Source organism: Macrotis lagotis, chromosome 1 (assembly GCF_037893015.1).
Source record: "Macrotis lagotis isolate mMagLag1 chromosome 1, bilby.v1.9.chrom.fasta, whole genome shotgun sequence".
In the NCBI taxonomy this organism is placed as follows: domain Eukaryota; kingdom Metazoa; phylum Chordata; class Mammalia; order Peramelemorphia; family Peramelidae; genus Macrotis; species Macrotis lagotis.
The window spans coordinates 703,401,014-703,414,761 of NC_133658.1; the positions used below are offsets into that span (position 1 = coordinate 703,401,014).

Here is a 13,748-nt window from a genome sequence, read left to right on the forward strand (position 1 = left end):
TGAAAGGTTCTCTCTCACTTAAGAGAAATCATTTAAAGGTATTGAATGTTGAAAGGCTTTCAACTGGAAGGTCAGTCCATAATGAACATCAGAGAGTGCATACTCTGGTGGGAAAACTATGTGAATGCATCAAGTGTGAAAAAGCTTTCAATCAGAGCTCTATCTTTATCATCATTGAAGAGAAGCTTTATTAATGTAATATATGTGGGGAAGTTTTAGATATTGCTCATCTCTTGCAGCACAGAAGAGAATTCATACTGTGGAGAAGCCATAAAAATGGCTTAGCTTAGAAAAACCTTCAGGGTGAATTCTATACTTTTTCTACCTCAGAGAAGTCACATTGCTGAAGTAACCCATTAGACTGTAAGTTCTTTCACAGCTAGGACCTAAACTTCATTTGCCCCTGCCCCAACAAAGTGACTTGCACAAAGTAGGCACTTAAGGGAATTGCTTTTTATGAACATAACAATTGTTTTATCCAACAAAAGAGAATTCATAGTGGAGAGTAGATGTGAATATAACATCAAAAGGAAGACTTCTGGCTTCTTGGTCATTTCTCATTCAAAATCAAAGAAACCGTATTAAATTTCATTTGTTAATGTAATGACATTTAAGAAAGGAGGACTTTTTGAACCTGAGAGAATTCATTTTGCTTTAGAAACTCATAATTGATTCAAATGTCTTTTGGGGAAGTCACTAAACTTTTCTGATTCTATTCTGTCTGCAGAGAGGTATCTCAAATTATTACCAATTCTTCCTAAATCAAACCATAACTTGTTGACAAAAAAAAATGAAAAGGAAAGGAAATTGGGCTTCAGAATGACTGTTGTTTAAATATTTGTTTAAAACATTTGACTTATATTTTAAAATAAATCCTTCTAGGCAAGAGCAAAATTTGCTTAAATCAATTTTTTAGTACCTAGCATGTTACCTTAAATAAATAGGCTCTTAGAACTATTCTTTGTATTTTTGCTTCATTATATTTAACTCCAAATTAGATCTTAAAACACTGCCAAATTGAAATATGTCATTAAGAAAAATGTCAGTCATTCTCTCCAAAGGACCATTAAATGCTACTGTTATTCTTGCTCAGTCATGTCTGCTTCTTCATAACCCTGCGAACCATAGCAAGCTAATACTGCCCATGCGGTCTTAACAAAGATACTAGAGTGATTTGCCATTTCCTCCTCCAGTAGCTTAAGAACAGACAGAGTATGTGCAATTTACCCTGGGTCATAAAGTAAGTGTCTGGGGTTGGATTTGAATTCAGGTCTTTCTGACTCCAGACCCAGTGAATATTCTATCCACTGAGTCACTTAGTTGCCATTGAATATAAAATAATGAAATAAGTAAATGAACACTTTTTTCTCTAAATATGATGATGATGAATGTCTACTTTAAAACCATTTTATAATAGTATCAATAGTGTTTCCCTTGGCCCCAGATAAGTAGTCCCCATATAGGCCTGTGCCCTAGTTCCATCTTCATCCCCATGTTTTCAAGGATACTGTTTCTCATAGGGAAAAGAAAACCCATAAAAAGTTTGAAAAGAAAGAGATGAATGACTCTGTCCCAGAACCTTCAGGTCAGGCTAGACTCCAGAGAAGGAAAATTAGATATACTCATTTTACATTTAATTACAAGAAAGTTCAAATGACTTGCCCAGAGTCACACAGTCACTGTCTGACACAAAGATTTGAACTTAGATCTTCTGACTCCCATGCTCTTTCCCACTGCATTATACTGACTAGATATCTCAGCCACTGTCTTTGAAACCTTGAAATAGTTCATTTGAATTTGGAACCATACTTTTTTTGGTTCTCTGTTGCTTTTGGGAGAAGATAGTAGAGAATAAAGATCATGGGTAAATTTTTTAGAGAGGCAGAATATGCCTCAATATAATTAGCTATTGGAGCAACTAGATGGCACAGTGGATAAGAGTGCTGGGACTACAGTCCTAAGGACTCTTACTGAGTTCAAATCTAGCTTCAGACATTTAGTACCTGAATTTCCCTGATTCACTTGATCCTATTTGCCTCAGTTTCCTCATCTAAAAAATGAACTGGAGAAGAAAATGACAAACCTCTCCAGTGTCTTTGTCAAGCAAATCCCAAATGGAATCATGAAGAATCTGATATAAATGAATGATAAAAAGTCAACTTGACTTAATTCAACCTTTTTCATGTGAGTGGTCACATGGACCATAGTAGCAATCCAAAATTATACAAATTTTGGCTCTTTATAGTTTTAAATCCTCTTTTTATGAAAAGGTGACACTATTAATCTAAATCTTTATAACTCAGCATATCTCACACAGGTGTATGAATTTTGATTTATATTATAATTAAATTGGTTTTGTGGGTTTTGAAAAAATGCCTAGAGAACATACACTGTAGGGGCAGAGGCAGTACTGGAATAAATAATTATTATATTCATTTGTACATTGTCTTATTTTTCTTATGGTGCTTTTTCTTAATATGATCTCATTTGATCTATATAGACATAGACATTTTATATGATAGTATTTCATATGACTCATATCTCAAATGTTATCAATGTGGATTTTCCCTTTTTTGGTGTAGGTTATAACAAATCTATCCCTTCTCATCCATGGAGCTATTGGTCATATTCTCTTACAAAATATACCCAATATGGTCATATACAAAAGCTAGCCCCTCTTCAACATGATGGTCCATCAGATACTTAAAGATAAATATAATGGTCTCCCCTGAATCTTATCTTCTCTAATTTGAACTTTTTTCCAATTGCTTTTCAGATAGTATGCCATTAAGGCCTATCCTACTTGCCTATGCCTAGGTATGTTCCAGTGAATCAGAATCTAAATGGAATACCCAGAGATGAGCATAATACTCTAGATGTAGTTTGACTATGACAAAGCATTACTGTTCTATCACATAATTGCAATTGTTGATATTTTTCATAAAAATATTAAAATTATCCCCTTTGAGCATTAAGTAGATTATTTAAGATAATATTTCCATTTGTTTTGACTCTTCATTCCATATCTTCTTGCAAAACAGTCATTCATTGCTTTCAAAACAGGTCACATGGAATTACTTATTGTATGCTTTGTCTTCTCCTGCCTTTATTTCTAACTTCATCTTCTCAATTGCTATTTCATCTTCCTCTTGAATTTCTCAGTTGATGAAAATAGTTTTTAAAATGTTGACAAATTTTTCCATGTTCTATCTCTTTGGTGCCCTGCCAGTTTTATCAATGAATAATGTCTTTGGGATAATGATATGGCTCAATTGGGTCTTTTTAAGTTTTCTGCATTCAAGTTTCTACTTCTGCTTCTATTTTATCAAGAAATTCGGTTAATAATCTTCTGCTGCTCTCCTTGCTTTCCTTTGAAGTGTTTTGCAAGTGAGTATGTATTAAAAACTCATGTGCCATTGCCTGCTTTATCTCTCCAGAGGGCAAGAGAATCAAATATTTGCTATTTAAGGCAATTTCCTGGGACCCTTCATCTTCTTTTTGGTGGTGATGACTGGTTTAGATCAACTGAGGCTTTGTCAATATAATAATTTCAACATTAAGATCTTTACCTTTTTTCTATTTTCCATTTTTAAATCAAAAACACATTATATGACTTTGGTTAAATTCAATGGTTAAACAGAGTAAAACTGCCTGCACAAATGAGTGGCTAATCTCTGACAATTTTACAAATTTAAACATGAAATATATGTCTATCTCTACAGAAATTTTATTCTCAGAATCTTATGACATATGAAAAGGTGATTTTAGATGATTAATTTATGAATATCAGAAGATAAACAAATTGAAGAGAATAAAAGAGACAAGGGTCTAAGAGTGAACTGTCATACTTAAAACCATGGTCTTACATCCAAGAAATCTTGTTGAGCAAACACTTGCTCCAGAACTGATTTAAATTTTCTAAGATAGCATAGAGTTTTTTGCTGTTTAGAGTTCCCATTAAATATAAAAGGGAAATTGACCTGACTTGTATAAAAAAGGCTATTCCATCCCACAAAAGCACAATGGCTAAAATAGTTTTAATGTTATTTATTATCTCTCTTTTTTTGCCTCTGAGATCATAAGATGCATTTCAAAACATAGTTAAGAAAAGGATTGTGAAGCAGATATATTTGGAGGAAGACAGAAGTTTTGAAAACCATCAGCATCAAGGTCAAGTTTAAAAAATAAATTCAAGAACACATTAATAGTAGCAAAAGCCCAAGAGAGGAAAAAGAAGATATAAGTCCTCTTTTGAATGGTCCTCTTCTTATAAGGAATTAAAAGAAAGGTGCAACTAAGTTGAGAAATGTCAGGATAAATGTTACAATTCTGGAAGGTCTCAACATAAAATTATTCTCCTCTCTCTAGCATATTTTTTGTCCCAGTCCTTCCTAAAAGCAAACAATCAAATTACTTCTTCCTAGGTGCTCAATAGAGAAGCAAAAGACATAGGGGATTTTTAAAAAGAAAAGGTGAACTGTTTGTCTCTTGGAGTTGTTAAGTAAGAAGGGTGTCACTACCCTCAAAACAAAACAAATTCTTACCATGTAACAATGTACCATGTAACAGGATAAATGAAGTTAATTCCCCCCCCCCACAGGATAATCTCTGAGGTCTCAATGGTCCTAAAAAAATTAATGAATTTGATTATCTGTTGTGAATCACATTTTTTTTTATTTTAATGTTGGAAAATATGTAGTTTGTTTGTCCCTCCCCTGAAGTTTTAGTCTATGACAAAATCATTTTGCTTCAAGGTAAGAACATTCAGGTTAAATGTCAAATAATGAATACATTTTCAAATAGGTCAATTACTTTTATCAATTAAAGGGAACTGATTTTTTAACCTTTACGCAAGTATGGGAAGAAATATGAAAATAGGAATTGGTAGAATGAAAGACAAAAGGATGACTAGAGTTTCATATGGTCTTGGTTGTAGTATAATGAAAAAGAATTCATTCATTACTTTTCAAATGCCTTTTCTTCAGGGAGTCTAGCTATCCAGTTAGATTCCATGACCACCTTGCAGGCCTATGATCAATAATATCAATAAACATGCTTGTTAACCTTTAAAAAAGTCTTTTCTTCATGTTCCATGAGGACTGTACCTGTAATTTCATTGGAGTAGAGAATCCCTAGTAAGGAAACTTTCCTGTAACTTGTAGGGTGAGATTGTTTCACCTGGAGTCATAAAGCCAGTATGTGTCAGAGACAAAACTTGAACTTAGGTCTTCCCAGTTCCAAGGCAAGTTCTCTATTCTACTATGTCAGAGTTACCTCTCATTTTGTAGATAACAGAATACAAATGAAATGAATATTCACTTCCATTGGAAATCATTCTTGGAAAAATTTGATTATTTTACTCATGAAGGGGTAATGAAATACCAACATGGATGAATGATTTAAAATTAATAATAAGACAATCCCCCACAGAGTCCATGTGTCATGCTTAAGGATTCTAAGAGTGTATCATACAGTAATATAAGAGAAGTGGCAGGCAGGGTGAATCCTGACTCAACCATCTACTGTTAGCTAAGAAGTTGAATTTGAGAAAAAAAAAAAAGAAATCAGTTCATATGAAAAACAAGTGTCCAAAGCCGGTCATTTTTCTTTTCATGTAAAGCATAACAACTCTATGAATGTGGGGAAACAAGTTATAGAATCAAAAGTAAGAAGTGGCTCATTAGGTTTCCTTTTTATTAGCATAGTCTCCATGTGAGTTAGTAATTTTTCTTATTATCTAATTCATTAGTATGAGAGAACTTGGAAAAGATAGTTCTGGAGATAAATGCTTCTTTCCTTTTCCTGACAAAATCTAAGACTAGCATATAATAAACCCAGATGAAAATTACATAAACCAATCTGTCTTCCAAGTTAAATATTTCAGTTTATCTAACTTTATCCAACTTTAAAATTGACTAAATATGAATTGTCTTATCTTTAAATTATTCCTGTTATATTGGTATGTTATGCAAATTCATTCATTGAATGCCAATGAAATTTGAGGTTATGTTTTATAGAATAGATTAATTCCCCTCAGCTCATTTTATGGGCTACATAATTCTCTGAATGCTTTAAGTCTTATTTATTTCAGTATATGCCTTGTAGAATCCCCAGAATATTTTAACATTTTTCTTCAGGCTTATTTGTAGCTGCAAGTATCAAAATGCATTTTTATTACTAAGTCACTTAGTGTCATCAGTCAGCAAAAAGATTATCCAATTTGTTTCCATTATTCACATGGTTATAGTGTTTTTTAAAAGAGATTCATCAAAATTTCAAAGCAAATTTCATTGTAACTTTGCATTTCTAGGGAAAAAGTTATATCTTGTTCTCTTTATTTTAAACACAGTACTACTTTCTTCAGTATAACACCTTGAAAGGTGAGTTGTCTAGTTTACTCTACTGACTCTAAGATAGGATACCTGTCAATAATGACATTTAGGCTCTCTTCTGACTCCCTTCTCCTTGATGATTTCGTCTTCAGTTTTCATCTCTTTTTGGTAAACATGATTAGCCTTATCAGGTCCCTGAAATGAAAATGTCATACATGAAAGCAGAGAAGACCTACTTTAAGGCCTGTCCTTATCATAGAATCACAGATTTAAAGTTATAAGAAACCACGGAACAACAACTAAATATGAACCCCTCCCACCTCACTTTATAGATGATAAAACTGAAGCTGAAGGCAAGAAAAGTGATTTATGTGATTTCTCCCAGGTCACCAAGATAGTAAATGCCAGAGTTAGAATTAGAAAGCACCATTCTTTCCATGACACTACAGCTGCCTCTCAGTATTCAATAGGTACCTACTGGGAGGTCTTAGTCATTCATATCACATAATTTCTTGTGCCTATCTTCTTGACTTTACACATCTCCTCTTTTTATTTGGAAAATTTAACTTCTAAGTTAAAACAAAATTCAACACTTCATATAGAGCCCAGTACCTAATAACTCTTAAGTCCTATATCACCTTATTCCCATTGTGTTCTATGATTTGTTTGGGGGTTTTTCTTTTGTTTTTACATTTCTAAAGAATGCTTTTCTGTCATTTGGTCTCTGTGTCATTGTTCAAATTATAGTGTAAATTTAGGAAAAAACACCTTTTTCTTCTTTTTATTTTATACTCTGTGCCACCTATTTTACACTACCCAATGTAGTATAGTATAGTATCTAACAAATTCTTATAGAATAGTTTCCATTAGAAAACTTTTAGATGAAAGTTTTATTTTGACTATGTCTTTATAAAGTCATATCCCTCAACATACAATCAATGTTATAATTTATATCTTTTGTTTACGTGAGTCAAATTCATCAAAATTAACTAAATATCTAATATATGCAGAGAGAACTCTTATAGGCAATAGGGAGACATTTTAATACACCAGTGGGTACATAATTGTATTGATCTGGATATTTTCCCACCAGCACAGATCACAACCAATTCATAGCTTCTTATCCTCTGTGATTCCTATTCAAGTTCCCAAGTTCTCTAATACGTGCTCCAAAGAATATATCACAATAATGAGAGGACTTCTCCAAGTCTTTTTTTCAAAACATTTCATGGCTAACCATATAGTATTTAGTACCCTTTTTTACATAACCAGAATACCTCCTTTTTCAAGCCCATATTTCTGAAAAGAAATGACCCTTATATGATATTTTTAGTGCATAGGTAATCACTGGAAAATATGCCATATTCACTTATGCATGTATGCTATGCTTCTCTCCACCCTCCAAATGCAATGTGATTGCATTTCCAAGATTTGCAAGCAAAGAGCTTCATTGGGAGAGTGTTGATGTTCCAAAGTTCAAAATTAAATAAACAATTTGCCTTGCCTACATGAAGCTCATGGTGATATAGGACTTAATACTCGTGAAAATAATGAGACTCAGATATTAAAAAAAAATTCACATACCTATATCAAGTTCAATCAATAGACTGGACAATGTCACTAGTGAGTGAATGAGGAAGAGTAATATGAAATTGTGATATGCTGATTTGATGAATTTGTGGAATCTAACCTAAGGTGGGATAGAAGTGGAGTAGGGGAAGAACTATTCATTTGCATGAAAAACTTTTATAACTTGAATTTATTTTTGTTGTAGTTCATCCTTCATTTTCAAAGAGGACCAACAGCATTATGAAGAAAGGTGATATATTGACTTGCAAGCGAATTGGATTTAAGCAAAGCAGAGCTGTGCAGTCATAGGTCTCACTCTCTCCTCCAGAGTCATCATATTCCAGTGGCAAGATATAGATGAGCACAATTGGTAATGGCTCTAGAGGCAATTTGAGACATTGGTCTTTTTAAGTTAGATCTTTCCTAGATCTTGAATGACTGAGGAAACATCCATTCAGTAATTAAAGGCTAGGTAAGAATGGAGGCAAAAGATAACCAGGTTTGTCTTTGTAAAAGAATCCATGTGGGAGGGGAAGACCCTCAGAGTTACTGGTCAGAAAACAAGTAATTATTATTTACACTTAATATGAACATGAATTTACTAATCTAATACATGGCTTAAAACCACAAATACTTCACTTAGAGAAGCAGTTCCACATTGGTGAAGGCATATGTATTTAGCCTGAAATGTCTAATTTACTGTCTTTTAGTGACCTTAGAGTATAAGTCTCTATTAGGATTTACCTGAGAGTTTCATTCATGAAATAATTAGGTTATATATGTTTGACTATAATTTATGCTTACCAAATAGACTGTGAGAAACAAGGTGAAAACATTTTTCAAGTTAAAATAATATTGTGAACTTTAAAAAGATTAACATTTCTGTATATTTCTTCTCAAGCACCCATTGATTTACATTCCCTACACCAGCACTCTACAACAGGTAAGGTCTGAGGGAAGTGAGAGAATAAAGATGGAAGGGATGTTTAGAGGAAAAAGGCAGTGAAGAAGATAACACAGTTTTTACCATTGTCTCATACTGAGGGGAAATATAATAAAACATTTTTGCTAATTTTTTGTATCTAATTTCTTGGTAAAAGAAAATCCTATGAGAAAACTCTACCTATGCAGATCAGCACCTACCCCACATCTTAGATTCATGAAACTTGTCTGAGATAACTGAGGTTAAGTGACTTGCCCAAAGTGACATAGCCAGTATATACTAAGGAAAGATCTTGAACTCAGGGCTTTCTGACTAGGAGACCAATATTTTTTCATCATCATCAACAACAACAACAAAGATAAAATTGCTTTACATATATTATTGCCATTGATCCTCAAACCAACACTGTAACATATGTACTATTATCATCTCCATTTTTACAGATGAGGAAACTGAGATTGAGAAAGCTTTTGATATTGAGCTTTAAGTGTCTGTGGCAGGATCCAGCTCAGTTCTTTCTGATTCCAGGTCCCATGTTCTGTCCTTTATACTATATAGCTGCTTCATAAGTAGTATTTATTAAGTCACATTTTCTTTTAGTTAAGCATCATCACAGCTCCCCTCAAAAAGTAGTTTCTTTCTAGAGAAAATAGGGAATGAAGGTATAAGAGGTTCCCTTTCAAAACTTAAATGATTGGATCCTTGGATCTTAAGTCCAAGAGTTCTCCAAGAGAATTGTTGTGAACTATGACAATGATATTTATTCTCAGAGAAGACCACAGCATCAAGGAGATGATTCTGTGACAAGCAGTTGAACTGGATTTGAGTGAGGGGGTTGCTTTGCTAAATAATGTCTAACTTTTTAATTCTGGAACCATCTGTATCCAATAGCCAGCTATAAATTACAATGATTGGAGATGGCCCTGATTGGGAGGCTATCAGGGTTAAGTTACTTGCCCAAGGTCACACAACTAGTAAGGGTCTAGTGTCAGATGTTAAATTTGAACTCAGGTCCTACTCACTTTGGGGCTTGGTCTCCATCCACTGTACCATCTCACTGCCCTATGTGAGCTGTGAACCACATGCCAATGTCTCCAGTGGCTTCATCTTGATTCTTTTACTTTCTCCACTTTCATGAGGCCACAATCCTTGCTTAGAAGAGTCATTTTGATTAGAAAGTTGTTCATTCTTGAATTCACCTGTTGGCTGGTATCTGAAGCTCTGCTCAGCCTACTCATTTACAGCCACTTACACATTCCCAGCTGTTCAACCCACACCCAAATAGAGTATACAAACAAAGCTTTTTGAACCAATCAGCAACTAGTTTTAAAAACACTCAGCTCACAATATAAGCACTTTGTTCTCAGCCACTCAAAGAGCACAGAACAGATGCTTGCCATTGTAAACTCTTGGAGACAGCTCACTCAAAAATTTTTTTAAAAGGCTGTTGGCTCTTTTCCTATTTGAAACCAGCTAAGCAAACTTCTTAATAGTTCCCTTTAGTGTTTTCTAACTCTCACCTGTTAATCACCCTATTTCTAACTCCCACTCAGGTCAAGATCCTTTTCATTAAGATTTTGCTGCTTTGCATTAGAGGGTTTTTTTAGGCTTCTTTATTTTCTCTTTAGCCTCTTTTGACCACATTTTATCACTCCTTGAGACCTTGGTAGTAAACAGTTAGCCAACATACTAGACTAAATGAACTTTATGCTGAAAATATGTACATCTATTACGATATTTAAGAGTTTGGGTTTTCAATTCCTACCAAGGTGATTTTTTTCCCCTCCATTCACAGGATGGTCTAAATGACTAAGAATGGAAATAGTTGAAGGAAAGTGCACTTAGGACTTTCATGATACTTCAGAGAGATTGGGGACAGGGGGGGTGTATTGTCTAGCTTTCTTTTCTCTTTTGTTTTTAAAATAAATGGAAGATGATAATTGTAGTTTATTGTTTTCAAGATGTGATTGGTGTGTCCTTGTCTCTCTAGCCATTCTCTTCTCCATCTGTCAATTTTGTCCAAGACAACCTAAAGATTTCTCCCAGACTATGCTATGTGATATTTTGCAAATCTGCCTGACTTCTTGTTTCCACAAATACTTTAACTCAGTTTAAGTTTGTTGCAGTTTTCATTAAAGTTTCCAAAGCCTAGTAATTTCATCAGATTGGAGTTTTGAACAAATCTGGGCTGAATTTCAAATCTGATTTATTATTTCAGGCAGCAACCATGTAAAGCTTGGCAGTGTGAGATGAGTTTTGAGTTTGTTTTCTGGTTCATTTATACCTGAAACTCAAGGAAATTCTCAAGGGATAAGAACCCACAGGAACTGAAGCAAAAATCTCTATAAATAATTTAAAGATAAAAATATCTTCTGACCTTTCACTTAGATTCCTTTTTATATATTGGTACTCATAACTTTACTGCCCTAATCAGTTGTCCTTTCATAGGTCAAGATGGCAAACAAAAAAAAAAAAATCAACGACTTGGAATTTTGTTGAAGATATTTCTATATATCTAATAATTTTTGCTAAGTGTCAAAACTAGTGAGATTTGCAATTGTTGAGCACATTTTCCAGCAACATTATATTCTATATTTACATTACAGATTTGTAATGAAAATCTTACCAAATCTTAGAGGGAAAAGTACTTAATAGAAAATGGTACTTGTGCACTAGTTGTAAATGGTATTCTGATATAAAATGAAATTTTCAACAGTGGATGAGTACTCATTTCCTTGGATTTATGACTTTAGGATATAGAAAGATTATGTGAGAAGGATTTCTCTTCACAAGTCAAATGAAAGTGATATTTCAAGAGAATCAAGATAACTTCAAAAGCTAATATGTTAAGCAAGATGGGAAAATGTAGCCTCCAACAAATGAGGTAAAACTACAAATTCAAATAATAGTTAATTAGAATTTATATAGTGTTTTAAGACTTACAAAGTATTTTACAAGCATTAATTGTTACAAGTGTTTATTCTCCTGATTTTAAATGTGACCATTAAATCACTAACTTACTAACAAGTCTGTGTTAGAAGGAGCAGGTATGTAAGTTGTCCATCATAATCAAAGAGGACCATGTCATCATATACATAATAATATGACGTGATCATTATGTTTATCTTAGTGACAGAAATGTTATGTAAAGACATTGTTCTCATTACATTTTCCAGATGAGGAAAGAAGTAGACAGAGGTTAAGTGATTTTCCAGTTAGTTAGTGTCACAAGTTCTATTCACTGAATCACCAAGCTGCTTCTAATTTCTTTAGGTAATTAAAAAACTACTTTCCTTAAAAATAAATTCAAGAAAAAACAACTCACCAAGATAACTATTGAATTTATGATGAAATTAGAATTAAAATATGCATTTCCAACTCCATTTTATTGTTTTGGGGACCCAAAATGTGTTTTATTAAAATATATCTGAAAAATCAATAATTGAATTTTTAAATGTATATATATATATAGTTGAATATTAAGATTTTAAACTGCATACTATGATTAAAACTCGATAAAGGTAACTATTTAAGGGGCGGCTAGGTGGCATAGTGGATAAAGCACCAGCCTTGGAGTCAGGAGTACCTGGGTTCAAATCTGGTCTCAGAAACTTAGTAATTACCTAGCTGTGTGGCCTTGGGCAAGCCACTTAACCCCATTTGCCTTGCAAAAAAAAAAAACCTAAAAAAAGATAACTATTTAAAAATATTATGTACTGAAAAAGTATTTCATTGAGTTAAATATAGAAATATAACAATTCTAATCCTACTCATGCAAAAACCTTTTTTTGGTAGTTATCAAAGATCTTCTTTTTCCAGGAAGTTTTTTTTTGGTCAAACAAAGAAAAGACCTAATCTAGGTGATAAATATTATATCACATCATACTATTATCTTGTGTTTTATTCCAAGAACATAGGTCTTTGACTAAGAAGGCCCAACTCTCATTTGGGGCCAAATTAATTGTTGTAGTTCAAGAGTTATAAAATACATGTCAAATGCAATTGTCTTGCAGTTCTTTGAAACAAATGAACTTTAAGACAGAATAATGTCCTCTACATCAAAGAGGTGCACATTTTATGACTATTTAAAGTATTTCTATGTATTTCCTCTACCTATAAATAACCCAGAGGTTTACAGATGAATTTTACCAGAGTGCACATTCACAAAAAGTCAAGGAATCATTTCTGGTGTCTTCTTAGAGTTCAGTCATTATACTATACATCTACCTATATACAGATCTGTATTGAATATCAGGCTCAAGGAGACTTTTCTTGAAGGGAGCTTTTTTGCTTAATTTCATGGTAACTTGAAATTAGTGGTAAGATAGTTAAAAATGGATACATACTATCTCCAATGCAAAGATTTTAGTTAGTTCTGATAATTCTCTGGGAGAGTTAAGAATGATCTAAAGATCAGCAGGGGTCCCACATTGGTCTTGTTCCTGGAATCACAGGTTAGAATGGTAATTAAAAGTTCTGTAAATTAGAATGAATGTGTAGAATTAAAGTTGTCAAGACAGAGATAGAGAGAATGTTTTGATTAGAGCTAGGAGGAATTGGGAATACCTGCCTAGTAGGGAAGCTTGTCTGCCTGGGGAGAGCTTAATTATAGTGAGTAAAGGGGAAATAACAGAACCATAAGAAGAAAAAATAAACAGGTTACTGTGGCTTACTTAACAAGTGTTTTTTTCCTTGATAAATCATTGCCCCAGTAATGCCATCTTAAGATAATTAAGTCAATGTTGCTGCTGTTCAATTGTTTCAGTCAAGTACAATTTGTTGTAACTCCATTTAGGTTTTCTTGGTAAAGACACTAGAGTGGTTTGCTATTTCCTTCTCCATTTCGTTTTCAGGATGAGGAAATTGAGGCAAACAGGATTAAGTTGCTTGCCTGGCATCACACA

At 33.4% G+C, this 13,748-nt stretch overlaps 1 protein-coding gene and 1 long non-coding RNA gene across 2 annotated transcripts in view; one reads left to right on the forward strand and one right to left on the reverse strand.

Moving 5' to 3' along the window:
- The window catches only part of LOC141507826 (uncharacterized), a 28,324-nt gene extending 18,213 nt beyond the window's left edge, over window positions 1-10,111 (reverse strand). Inside the window, exons 1-2 of the long non-coding RNA XR_012474277.1 lie at window positions 9,867-10,111; window positions 6,423-6,527 (exon numbers count right to left, since the gene is read on the reverse strand). This is a non-coding gene — a long non-coding RNA (uncharacterized LOC141507826). The remainder of the gene's footprint in view (window positions 1-6,422; window positions 6,528-9,866) is intronic.
- The window catches only part of KCNH7 (potassium voltage-gated channel subfamily H member 7), a 625,928-nt gene that overhangs the window by 101,363 nt on the left and 510,817 nt on the right, over window positions 1-13,748 (forward strand). The window lies entirely within an intron of this gene.